Source organism: Hydra viridissima, unplaced genomic scaffold, assembly GCF_058129835.1.
Source record: "Hydra viridissima isolate aposymbiotic clone 2 unplaced genomic scaffold, HvirCarnegie_v1 scaffold_5, whole genome shotgun sequence".
NCBI lineage: Eukaryota > Metazoa > Cnidaria > Hydrozoa > Anthoathecata > Hydridae > Hydra > Hydra viridissima.
Genome location: NW_028324304.1, coordinates 8307545 through 8321477, shown reverse-complemented (window position 1 = coordinate 8321477; position 13933 = coordinate 8307545). Strand labels below are relative to the sequence as shown.

At 29.4% G+C, this 13933-nt stretch overlaps 1 long non-coding RNA gene and 2 other non-coding genes across 4 annotated transcripts; 2 read left to right on the top strand and 1 right to left on the bottom strand.

Annotated features, from left to right (window-relative positions):
- The first annotated feature begins 156 nt into the window (after positions 1–156).
- Trnag-ucc (transfer RNA glycine (anticodon UCC)) lies at positions 157–228 on the top strand. Its single transcript has one exon. It is a non-coding gene; the product is annotated as a tRNA-Gly (tRNA).
- Positions 229–4624: 4396 nt separating this feature from the next.
- Positions 4625–4696, top strand: Trnag-ucc (transfer RNA glycine (anticodon UCC)). The gene has a single exon. It is a non-coding gene; the product is annotated as a tRNA-Gly (tRNA).
- A 6257-nt stretch (positions 4697–10953) lies between these two features.
- LOC149888420 (uncharacterized) lies at positions 10954–12482 on the bottom strand. 2 transcript variants are annotated; one of them, XR_016452619.1, is made up of 5 exons: positions 12342–12482; positions 12204–12252; positions 12054–12131; positions 11263–11336; positions 10954–11086 (listed from the first exon to the last, which is right to left on the bottom strand). It is a non-coding gene; the product is annotated as an uncharacterized LOC149888420 (long non-coding RNA). The 2 variants fall into 2 exon arrangements; XR_016452620.1 differs by having other exon boundaries at positions 12327–12438.
- Positions 12483–13933: the final 1451 nt, after the last annotated feature.

Sequence of the window (13933 nt, the reverse complement as noted above, 5' to 3'; positions counted from 1 at the left end):
AACTATTGAAATTTTTTTTTGATTTATACACCACAAGAACCTCCTCTGGTCTCCGTAAAAACAGTTGACTTTTCTGACTAACCCTGAAAAACTAACTAGAAAATGAAAAAAAATTGAAAGCATTTAAATAATAAATATTCCATAGGTAAAAAAACAGCGTCGGTGGTGTAACGGTTAGCATTGTTGCCTTCCAAGCAATAGATCCGGGTTCGATTCCCGGCTGACGCAGGAGACTTTTACTACAAAATCATTCTGGAACGAATTTTAATTTAACACAGAAAAAATAGTATAAAACAAGGAAAAGACGCCTAATCATGAACAAGGAAATTTTTAATATTCTGAAAATCGATTAAATAAATTGCATTTTTCTTTAAAACATCATTACTTGAGATTCATAATTTACGATCTTCCTCTAACAGAACTGCAAGATTTAATGTTAATGGTATGAATTTTACGTTAGCTGCAAGATTTTCGTTAAAAATTTGAGTTCAAATTTGTAACAAATGAAATTCGGCTTCTTATAAATGATTTACAAAATTTCATTCAGCGTACTAAGATCAAAGATACTCAGATCAGTTCTTGTAAATTTTTAAAGATTTTTTTCCAGTCATATTTTCACTGGTAATTTTACTTGTATTGTTGAATATACTAGGTGGCTCATAAGTCACTTTATATTTTAGAAATTAAATAACTTTTTCTTAAATGACTGTATTTAATTAATTCTTTTTTTATTACAAAGTTTAGAGTCTGTAAGTTAGTTCTGACTTAGTTACGAAAGATAATGTCTCTTAAATAGCCTCCATTCTCGGCTTCACAAAGTCGAGCTCTTTCTAAGCTATTCTCCATAAAACTTCTTAACATCTGAGGTTGTATGGAAAGAATTTCTTGTCGTATGTTTGCCTTAAGTTCTTGAATAGTTTGGGGCTTATTTGCATACACTTTGTCTTTAAGATATCCCCAAAGCCAAAAGTCTGGTGCTGTCAAATCAGGAGAACATGTAGGCCATTCAAAATCGGAATTATGAGAGCTTATCTAATCCTGAAATATTGCAGCTAACAACTGCATTTTGGTTCTAGCGGTATGTGTAGTTGCTCCATCTTGTTGCCACCAATACCCTGCCATGTTTGCTAACTGAGGTTGAACAAAACTTGCTTGCATGTCTCGATATCTCTCAGCATTTACAGTCACAGCATTTTTATTTGTACCTTCAAAGAAGAAGGGCCCAATAACCCTATCTGATGTTACTCCACACCATGCTGTGACTTTTACCGGGTGCAATCGACTCGCATGAACTTAGCGTGTGTATTTTCTGTGCCCCAGAATATGGTATTCTGCTTATTCACATGTCCATTTAAATGGAAATGAGCTTCATATCCCATGATCAACTTGTGAATAAACTCATTGTCATTTTTTGCAGTTCTCTGAAACCTGACAGTATAATTTAGTCGTTTTTGAATTCTGGTGGTTGTAAATATTGCACTAATTGAACCTTGTAAAGGTACATGTGCAAGTCTCTTTGAATGTGCTGCTGAGAACTCCGTGAGATGCCAAGTTTTTGAGAACGCCTTCGAGTGGATGTGGTTGGGTTCTCTTCAATGCTACGGCTCGCAGCTTCAGTATTTTCAATTATTTTCACTCGTTGTTCTGTTGAAAACTTATCAATACCAAAAATCTACAAAGTTTATATTTTTTTATTCTGAAAAGAGAAATTTTATGTCATCAAACTAAATATTACATATTTTTTTCAACTTAATTAAAATTCGCGAAATGGCTGCTGCTCCTACCAACTCCCTTCCCAACCTCCTAACTGTTCGTCAGCAAATTTTAATTCCTCTCAAATTTTATTCTAAATTCCAAATTCAACAACACTAACATTCTAAATTCCTTGTGTCATTAATATGCTAACGGCGATAGTTTGGTAAAGTCAACGAAGGTAGTAAAGGTCAAGCCCGAATGCATGTGAGTCTGAGGGTAAGTAAATGACCCTTGGAAAGGTAAAGGGTACCACTTCAAGAATCAGATTCCATCTTCAGTATAAGCACCCGGAGAATGGAAGCAATTCCGTTCCAATTGATGACTTGGAAGAGAAAAGAAACACTGAGGTCTCGTACTTAGAGAAAGAAGGCTCTTGTTACAAAATTTTATGTCAACTTAACGAGAAAGTATAGCAATAAGTTGACTGATGATTCTCGTAATTTTATAACAGAAAATTCGAGCGAATTATTTACGTCAGTTATAACGAGCCGACGGACAAACTAATTGAAGTTACGAATTAATTAAATCAACGTGGGAATTTTAATTTCACAATTCAATTGGATAGCGTTAGTTTTTTTCTTTCGTGTAATTTTATGAACGCAAGCAATCTTAATCTTTAATTATTACGCAAAAACCTCGTAAGATTACTCATATTAACACTAAGGAATTTCACGGTTGTCAAAACGGAATGTAACATTAATGTGGTGACGTAAATATTTTTTTGGTTGGGATTGGTTCCATGAATGCAATCGGTCACTGGGACTTGTCTCAAAACCTAGCTCCATCATCTGCAGAAGAAAGGGTAGTTTATATATTTCATGAAATACATTATAAATTACTGAAATTTTATACATGCAAAAAATTTTGAAATAAATGAAGGTAAAGAAATTATAAAAATATTGAGAAATGGTGAAAATAACTCCATGAGTACCAATATTTAATAACGTCATTCAAACGTTTGTGCTCGCTGTACATGAAATATCGTAATTGATTTTATCTAAAGAACCATTTTTTAAATAAGAATTAAGCAAAATAAGCTTCTTGAAATAAAAAGGTTTCTTGGATGTACTTTAAATTTTTCTTGGATTTTCTTAAGTTTCCAGAAAATGTTTAAAACCAGAAGGAAAACTGAAAATATGAAGATATGGTGGTTTTAAAAGATATGGTGGTTTGAAGTTTCATTAAATTTTGAATTTGACACTTTTTTCTATTAGCCAAAACAACTCAAGAAGCTTTCAATAACAAAAATTCTGCACTTTTGAGCACCGGTTCTTTGGTTATATACAGTAATGTAACATGCATGATTTCATCTGCTATGTTTAAACACTCGTTAAAATTTCTAATTTGAAATAACTGTATTTGCTGTAGAGGAGTTGAAAAAAAAAAAAAGAAGAAAAATCTTTATTTCTTTTCATAATCATTTCTCTTTATGCAGTTATTGTTGACTTTCTTATGTAAAATATATTTATAATCACTTGAATATTTAATATTTTTTTTATTAAGGACATTTTAGAATATTTCACGATTGACAAACAGCAGGTGGTATTTCTACTAGAAATTTTGACGGTGGGTTTTTTCTACCGAAGAATAAAGTTGGCCGGGACAGATTTTAAAACCTTAATTATAGTTGCTTTTTTTTGAAAACTTTTAAATATTTTGTTTAAACTTTTATTATTAACGTTAGCAATCCCAGGATCCCAAGAGTTTTTATAGTTCTGAAATTGCAGGATTGCATTCTGACAGTCCCTGGTGTGAATTTTTTCTTAGGTTTTCTAAAATTTAAAAGTTCTTAAAAAATTTTTTAAGAATTTATTACTTTAACTGTTAAAAAAATTTACCGTTAAAAGTTATTCGAGTTTTCGCTCAGTTTTTCGGTCGGTTAGCTTTCGGCTGGTTGGCTTTCGGTCGGTTAGCTTTCGGCTGGTTAGCCTTCGGTCGGTTAGCTTAACTTCTAATTTAATTATTAGTTTGGAAAAAAAGTTTTTTCGTACTTTCATGAAATAAACGCAATCAATCTATAATAAAATCACTATTATTATCATTAGCAGTTTTCCATTTATAAGGCAAGAAGTGAATCCCATCATAGTAGAAGCTGCCTTCGAGATGTCAAACATCATCGAAGTTCTTCTCTGACATGTGAAATTGCAGAGTACGGAAATTGTGATAATCCCTTGGAGCAATGTCTAGAGAATATTGCGGGTGAGGCAAGTTCTTCCATCTCATCTCTAAGCTTAAGATATGTCAATTTTGGCCTGTATAGCCGCGACTTGTTAAATAAATCTTATTACTAAATAAAGACATCTCTGATGCAGCAAGTTAGATATGGGACATTAATGTTAAAAATACAAAAAAAAATCATCTACTGCTGAACAAAAGAATTTTCGTCTGCCGGACAAAAATTCTGCACAAAAATTCGAAACTGTTTGGGAGATGAAATTTCGGAGGCGCTTTTTTTTTTTTTTTGCGCTTCCTAAAAACATCATTCAAAACTGCAACGAAAATAAAATATTTCCTTGTTTTTTAAATAAATTTTTAATGTCTCAATCAATTGCCTTTCATTTGATTTATTTTTGTTAACGTTTAAAAAAAGAACTTTTTGATTCCAGTAAATTTTATGCTTATAATAATACCGGGATTCTTAAATTCAAAATTTTGCGAAATCCCGACGCTAAAAAATTCTTCGTGGATCGAATGCCTTATTGATATGTATGGGCAAACTTTTAGCAGAGTAATTAATACAATTACCCTTCTAATTTTTTCGCTTGAATAGTGAGATAACCGGTCGTTTGAATCAAGTCATGATGTTCCTAATTTTTATTTATTACAAAAATTTTGATTTTAAATATATTTATTCTACTGATTACTTTAAGCGTTGGTGGTGTAACGGTTAGCATTGTTGCCTTCCAAGCAATAGATCCGGGTTCGATTCCCGGCCAACTCATTCGTTTTGTAAATTTTTTGTATTTCATTTTTCTTAAAATTTTTCTTGCCGTACTCCGGTGATCGTTTCTTGTCAATTATTGGTTTTAATCCTTCAATAATACCATGACTACGTATTCACGCTATTTCTTAAGCAAATAGATGAAATGTAAAAGATGCTTTATGCAAAGTTAAAATATCACACAGAGTTTCCAAATCGCATTTGATCAGTTCAACAGATACTTACGATTGAGAACTGGGTTGTCTTTAAACCCTGAGCATATGTCCAGAAAAAACAAAGAAGTTGCTAACGCAATTGTCAAAGTGCAACATGTGTTACAAAAGCCACAAAACTTGTCATAACTTATCTAACGCAATTTCGCCCTTTTTATAAAGCTCACGTTTCATACTTGCATACTGGATTCATGTTTCTTGTGAAAAAATTAACGCCATTTTGTTGATACTATTCGATTACGCTTCCAGAGTAATGGCAAAATGCAAGATCAGGCCAGAAGACGGGCGGATTGGCATGTTTTCGGATCATAGACATTAGTCCCAGTTTTAAACATTTTTCCGTTCCTGAAAAATGGCTGAGTTTTGAAACCAAATGAACAGATGGCTTGCTAAATCATAATCCTGCTATAATTGCATTTTAAAAAAGTTTTAATTGCATTTAGCAAAATGTCAGGTTTTGTTCCTTTTGGGATTGTATAAAATTGCTGACCTGGGGGTTGTCGAACAGTCGAGTTTGCAACTCAGTACGCATTATTACTGGGAATAGGTTTAATCTCCCATTTTTGATTTACTTTAAGCTTTTCTCGATGCAGTTTTCAAGCGAGTTTTTCGACTTCGATGATTTGTTGTTGGGATTTGTTCCACGGATCTTCTGTTTCTTGTAAGTCTTGTAGCCATATCTCTTTTTGACTTCTTCGATTGTCGACTTGAAAACACTTAATTTTTTTTCGATATCCCAAGCGTATTCAGAGTTTTCATCAATTCCACAGATCACATTTTGATTAAGTTTTAAATTTGACGGACCTCTTTCTCGGTTTCTCGTCTTTCTTTCCAATTCACGATCTTCAATCCACGATTTGATGATTCGAGCTAATTGCAAAGTATGACATTTTATGAATATCTTTTACCACAACATACTTCTGAATACCATTTAAGCTTTGGTTTATCTGTTCATCTTGATTTTCTTTACCAACTTCTTCGAAAGACAAATTCTTATACAACTCATTAGTAAATGAGTGTCCTAAATCTTTAAAGAAGCAATTCATGATTGGATTTCCATTATAACCAGCTATAAATTTCGAAGATGGAGTCGCCATTTTTTTTACTTGGATCCAAGTCTCGCTTAAAATGTATAAAACCACGTGTTTTAATCTGTTGCCAAAACATTTCATCTTCATTTTTGAACTTAATCTTTTATGATTTGGTAAAAAGTTAGGTCTTGTTATTAAATTCCTTTCCATGTTGTCTGTTTATCCTGTGTTTTCCGTGATTCTTTAACACTCTTAGGTAATTGACACAAAAAACTCTGAAGAAAACAAAAAATCAGTAAAGTTAAATGACAACACCTATTAAACCAAAAAAATGAAAAGCAAAAACAAAATTCTTTGGAAACAAAAAAAACGTTAACATTCTACAGATAAAAAAAGGTTTTAATAAAAATAAAAAAGTTTCCATGATTAAAAAAAAAAAAAGAATTTTAATGATTTTTTGTGTTATTGCACCAAAATTTTTATTGCAATAAATTTTTATTACACCAGTTCTTTTTTATTGCAACAAATTTTTCAAAAACTTTCTCAGAATTAGTTAAACACAAAACAATTTTAAACAATAAATAATTTTTGGTTCAGAAGCATGTTTTTTTAAGTACCACGGCAAAAAAGTTAAATTTTTCAAGTTATGATTAGAACACAGAAGATTTTTTTGATATATATTATTATTAATTTTTTTAAACATATTTTTGAATGTATTTTCAAATTTTGATTTTTAGCTTCACCTTAATATATTTGAGTGGATAAAAGAACAACTTTTCATTGTATGTTCAAAAGTTACTTGAAAAATCCTTTCATAAAAATTCTTTCAATTAATAAAGACTTTCACTTGTAAATCCTTTGCCTATCAGCATGAGACAAAACATATTTCACATAAAATTCTTTGCCTATCAGCATGAGACATTTAAAAAACTCAATTTTTCATTGGTTGCATTGAGACTCTAACTATGATTTAAACAATGCTTCCAAAGACGTTTGATACCAATATTTAGAATGATGTTTTTAAAAAATTTTTAGTATTTTAATACCAACGTCTTTTGGGTTTTTAAACGTAAATTTTTGTATAAAAATTATTCACTTGGATATCAAATCATTATATAAAAAAGGATCGAATTCTGCAATTATGGATTTCAGGACTGAGTATCTTGAGATGAAATTGCTATGTATATTTAAGGTAGGTTTCATTCGCAACATTTCTGTTTCTTTGCATCGTAATACTATCTTAAAAATAAACCAATAGTTTTATAGTTTTTTAAAGTACTATCTTATATAGATTTGTTCTTTATAACAGCAAACTAATGACCCACAGTTGTATAACTAGCTTTAGCATTGAAATTATAAATAAATTAAACTATAATATAGTTATAAATAGAAACTTTATCAAGTTGTGACAGCAAAAAGATTAGTGAATTATTATCAGTGTTGTTTGTTCCTAAATCTTTAAAAAAAGTATCTCATTTAAGCATCTTGATGAATAATCAATCTTCTTTTCTCGGTTCAATATACAAGTTTTTTTAATCATTAAAAAAAAGTTTTAAAAAATCAGTTAAAGAGCATTACATTTTCTTAAGGGATGTTTTTGGACTGAAATTAACTTTTATTTGATAAACAAAATATTTGTCTGACTTTTCATAATAAAATAGAGCTTCTTAACACAATCAAGTTGAGCAAGTTGAATGAATAATCTTAACAAATTAATAGTACATAGAAAAAATCATTAAAATTTAGTTGAAATTACTGTACTTAACACTTTGTTACAAGTGACCTACCTTTGCGAAATAATACCAACATTTTTTAAAAATAGAAATTGTGAGGCTTTCTATGTGAACTTTCCAAGACAAAATTAAGGTGAATTCAAATTGTTTATTATTTCAAATTTTTCTTCAATAATAGCACAATAATATCAATACTTTAACTGCAATCATTTAAATCATAATTTTGACCGAAATTTACAAAATAAAAAGTAATAAGAACTTTGTAATCATCTGCATTATTTTCACAGGACTCTAAATAAAAAGTACAAAATTATATCAAAGTCAACAACAACAAATTAAGTATATTTGGGAGAATGGGGATCTTTTTCTTTTGTGAAGGTGCAGCGCCATTTAAAAACAGCCCAAATGTTCCATTTTAAAAGCCACCCATTGAATTATCTGTAAAGCTTGGTACGTTATTGGTACCATTAAAATCAAAAGAAGGTCCCTTTCCAGAAGTAAAATTAAAAGAGGGCTGTTCTTTTGAGGAACTGATGTCGAACGGCTTTGTTACAGCTGAAGTAGGAAAGTTCGGCATTGATGAACTTGAAAACCCACTTGTCATAAAAAAGGCACAGGATTTTCAGATAGAAAGGATGGCTTTAAACTTGTTGAAAAATTAAAAGAAGGTACAGAAGTAGAAAAATTTCTTGATCCTGCATTAGCAAAGCTAAATCCTGCAGTACTTTGGGTGATACTTACAGATGATCCAAACACATCCAAATACTGAAGTTAGAGTAGGCTTAGAAACAGTTGAATTCGATGAACCAAACAGAAAAGACACTTCAGTGGTTTTTGCGAAATTAAACGAGTTTGTAGTAGCAAATAATGAAGGTTGAGTATCTTCTATCGTTTTGCAAAGCTATAAGAAGAAATTTTAAACAGGTGTTAAAATCACTTAATGAGAAACTTAAGGGTACAAACAAATGAATACACGACAATAACTGAAAAGTAGATTGTGCCTCAAAAAAACAAACTATTTGTCTTGAAAGGTAAATTACGATTCAAATTCCATTCGATAAAAAGTATGTTGCTGATTGTCAAATGGGATTTCTTATAATTATGAAAAAAGGTTTCAGATTACACAATCGTCTCTGTATCAAATATTTTTTTAATTGTCATTTTAGAGGAAGATAATTTAGCTAAAAATAGTGATTTGCAAGAAATTGACAATTTTGACCCGTCCTAATTTATTGAAAAAAAAATAATTATAAATATAAAAAACCCAACCTGAAGTAGAATTTTATTTCTGAAAGAGAAATTTTCCAAACTCAGGGAGGCAAAATTAAGAAGAAATATTTGTAGGTTCACAAATACATGAGCTGACAAACGATTAAAAGCCTTGAAGAGAAACTGAATAATCAAGAAAAAGTCGTCGGAAAATTACAATGGCTTAACAAATTAACTTACAATATCAAATAAAGCTATGGGTTCCTTAAAAAAAAATATGTTGGACTCAAAAATGGATTTCCTTTTAGCAAATCTGTGAGTGATGAACAAGGCGAGAGCTTCCATCAGAACATTTTCTTAATGGTAAAACGCTTCAAAAGGAAATGGAGTCTAGAATTTCTAGCAGGGTATTGTTAGAGACTTAGAAGGGACCTACCAAAATCCAAATGATTACAAAAATCATAAGGATTTATTGTACATTAAACAATAATTTCATTAGGTACGCTTTTGTACGCTTTCCTTTAAACTTTATACTTTCTTTTTCTTTTCCTTTACACTTCTATGGTAGTGAATTAATTGGAACATTACAATTTTTAAGTCACTCGTCCAAAATGAATTTTCTTAGATCTACTTGCAAATTTATTTTCTTTTGTTAACAATCAGCTTTTTTTAAAACAACTTTAACGTTATTTGAAAGGAAGACAAATTTGCTTTAAAACATAAAAACAAATTATCAAAATCTATATACAATATATAACTTATATATAACTTGAAGAAACAAAAAATAAAATACGCTACATTTAATAACAGATGTGCTGTTCTTAGAAGTTCTTCAAAGTATAAGGAATATGGCTCTCAAAATATTTTAAAAAGTCCATAGGCAATTATCATTGCGGACTTTAGTATTTTTTCAAAACTTTTCTATACTTTCATCAAATTAAAATGGTGACACTTATTTTGGATAGGTTTAAGATAATTGGATATAGTTCTTTAAATATTTTTCACATTAACGTTTCATTTCTTCGGACTTGTATTAATCATTTTATCATTTTTCTGTACTAAAATCAAATTAAAACACATCGTCACTCAATTTGAATAGGCTTAAATTAAGTGGATCCACTAAAAGTATCTTTAAATCAACGCGGTCTAACTCTTTGTTAATTTTTGTAAACAGCCCTTAAAAAACGATTGGTCTAAATAATTTCGAACTTTACATCGCTTTTGTTAAAAAATTGAAAGTTTAACAAAAGCTATGTAAACAAAAAAAAAGCGATCTAAAAAAAAAAAAGAAAAAATTTGATATCCTTTTTTTTTTTTTTTTTTTTTTTTTTTTTTAATGAATGTGGTAAAAGTTGTAAAGCATTTATGCTGAAGGTACTTAAACATATTTCTTGATCCTCTGAGATTCCATACGTTTAATCTAACTATAAATAAGTCTTCTTAGATTAAATGAACATTCCTTAAAAACTACCGAGTTTCAGGCTTTAAGATTTTTTTAAACTTTTTTATAAGCTTTCAGACTAAGTTTTATAATAGTTCGTTCTTGACTATCATGATATAAAAGAACCCGTAACTACTAATTATTCTTCATTTGATGTAAATAAATCTGTGTGTATCAAATGTGTATTTGTATAGGCGTATCCATGTATATCTGCGTATGTATATCTGAATGTGTATACCATATACGTGCATGTTGCATACTTATAATATCTCCAAATCCGCAATAATCTCTTCGTGTCTTGAAAATAAACATTTGATTTTTAGCGTTATTACCAGACAGCTTTTATTAGAAAATTGCACAGTGGAAGAAAAAAAAAAAAAAGGGGGGGGGGGTTTATTTTAAAAAGTTTCAAATTCTAATTATCTCTAATTTTTTACTTCTCCAGAAACAAACTTCGTACTTCGTATCATTGATTTAAATCAGCATTTTTAATCTGTAAAACAAGTAAAAGAATCCTTTATCTCAAAACAAATTTTTATGCAATACAACAAACATTTGCAATTATGGCAGAAACCATCCCACTTTTCAAATAACTTCATTCATTTCGGAAAATCACAAAATAAACGTAATCTCTCATAAAAAATATATTTTTTTACTTTTTTCAAAATCAATTAAAAGTAATAAATAAAAAAGATAATGATATTGAGTATTGACAGCTCTTTGATGCCAATTTGATAATCCATTTATTATTCATACAATGATTCCTGTTAAAAGATAGCAATAAAAATACTTATAAACAAACATTTTTTAGTAAACACAAATTTAAAAATTTAAAACACTAACTAATAACTTTAATATGAACTTAAATATGAATTACTAAGTCTTTAATATGAACATAAAAATAAATTAAAGTCTGAAATGCACTTTTGTAAATTCTTACTTATTTCTCTTTAAGTAAATCTTCAATGATGTCGTCTACCAGTTTGTCAATTTGTTTGTCAAAATTCTGAGAATCTATAAAAAAATCAAGTAAAATGAAAGCTAAAAACTAATAAATACGAGTTATAGAATGGTCACACTCAGATTTTCTGAGTTTTTTAAAAAAGTTGTGTAAGGGTATTTTGAGTAAATACAATCTGAAAGTTTTCTGATTTCCCTCGTCCACCGGAGGGCCGCATCAGAGTTTTGATAAAGGTAACACAGTGATGTACATAAGGTAAGGCTAAGGTATATGGAGGATTCACTAAAAATCCTAAGATCGTAGCTTTATAAAATAACGAAGGTAAAATATTTTCCTAAAATGTGACATTCTGAACCATTCTGTCGAGCTCATTTATGTTTAATTTTGTTGCTGCTTTTAAGAAACATTATATATGCTATATATATGCTGCTAACAGTACTGCTTCTGACAAGATTGCTATTAAATTTCATTTACGATTTGATTTACCGATCAGTTATTACGCAAATAAATGAAGAGAAATGAAAGAGTAACATTTATGAAAATTAATATGTATTACACAGTTGAATTACTGTTTCCAGACTTATAAACAACACTGTCCCCTATGCAACATTCCCCCCACCACCTCCCCATATATATATATATATATATATATATATATATATATATATATATATATATATATATATATATATATATATATATATATATATATATATATATATATATATATATATAAAGAAGTGTTTATGTATAATATTTTGTATTCTAACCTTGATGACGAGTTTTGAAATGTTTAACTAGAGATTTTGAAGCTTGGTCCCAGTATAAGCCTTGTTGGGATTCACACACTAAACATAAAGATGATTATGCAAAAGTTGCTTAACTTTTATTGAAATTAAAATATAATTTAATACTCTTACCTGTTAATATCATTAGGAATAAAACTAAAACCATGAAAACGCGATTCATCTAAATAAACCGTATAAAATATGAAAATATATCAAATGAAAAATATTTTAAAAGACAGAAAGGGTGCTTCTTACGTTTTCTAGAAATACCTTTTGCAAATCCTTGACTTGTTTCACCTTAAAAATCTCAGAATCAATGAAATTTATTTAATTCGTAGCAAATAATTTTATTGCATCACTTAAACTACGACAACTTTAAATATCAGATTAAAGCATGTCACCGGCGAAATTTAACATGATCCTATTATAATCCTTGTAAGCATCGGTTAATCTTCTTCTTAAGATTCCAATCAAGAAAACGCTCGACGAAAAGTTGTTAAGATAAAAAGTGTTACATTTTTTTTTTTTTTTTCAAAAGTTTTTTTATGAATCAAAAAATCCTCAAAAATATTATTTTTTCCATAGGGTCTCTTAAATAATACTACAGTTAATAACATTTACATTAAATCTTTCAAATACGTTTCATAAGCATGCCTCATCAAATTCCTTTAAAATCCCCAATATAATACTTATATTATATTAAATTTTCGGCGCGTGTTTCCAATTTTTAATACGTACATCGTAGGCGTTGTAGTTGCGTGTTTCGATGATGTGTATCAAATAAAACTTTTGTATCGAGGGAATAGAAACAAACCATCTACAAAAATTTATACTTTGAGACAACAGCCTCAAACCAAATTTAATGTAAAAGGAATTAAATAGCATCAAACGGCTGTACTTTTGTGAAAAAAAAAAAAAACGATCGCAACAAAAACTATTTTTTTCTTTTACATAAAAGTCCAAGAATTTAAAATTAAAAAAACGTTTTTTTTGATGGACAAAATTAAAGGAAAAACTTCTCGGTTGTATATTTTTTACTATATTTTTGTTTGTTAAAAAATATTAAATGTTATAAAAATCATAAAATGAAGCAAAGGAGGCCATGGATTGACTGATACAATACAATCTTTGGCTCTAAAAGCGATTTTACGTTCACTAAAAAATCAATTCGGCAGTTGACTTATAAAATCAATCAGTTTTGATTTTTCATTAACAAAATAGTTTTCATTTAAATGTTTGATAGAAAGATTAAGATTACTAATATAGATGTAAAAGAGGAGAAGATCTAATATAGATGTAAAAGTGGAGAAGATCTAATATGGATCCATACACCCAAATCTGAACGGTTTTACTATCTGAGGTGTTGCCATTTAAAGCTATAAACCTGTTGATAAGTGAAACGGTATGATTTAAATTTCCGTAAGAACTTGCCATTTGTTGCAGTACAGTAGCTATTCATTGAAAGGAGGATGGAGGAGGATGATATAGTCTACGATTTCACAATCATCTTGTGCATCGATGAAAAGTCCACAACCAAAGTCCATTATTAAGAGTAACTTTCATAATTACTTTAATTTAGAATGCTTCTTTTTCGTAGAATGCTTCTTTTTCGAAAATGAAACTGGTATTTATCTAAATATGGTTTTTATTTAACAAATCGTTTTCAAAGTTTTCAGAGCATTAAAAAGTAAATAAATCGAACGATAATTAGTGTTGTCAGCTTTTTTTGAAAAAAAATCGCAGTGAAATGTAGAAGAAGATGTAGAATAACTTTTAAAGCATTTAAAGCTATTCTACATCTCATTGCGATTTTAAACAGAGATTCTTATTTATGTAAAAAGTTTTATGAAAATTCTCAACTT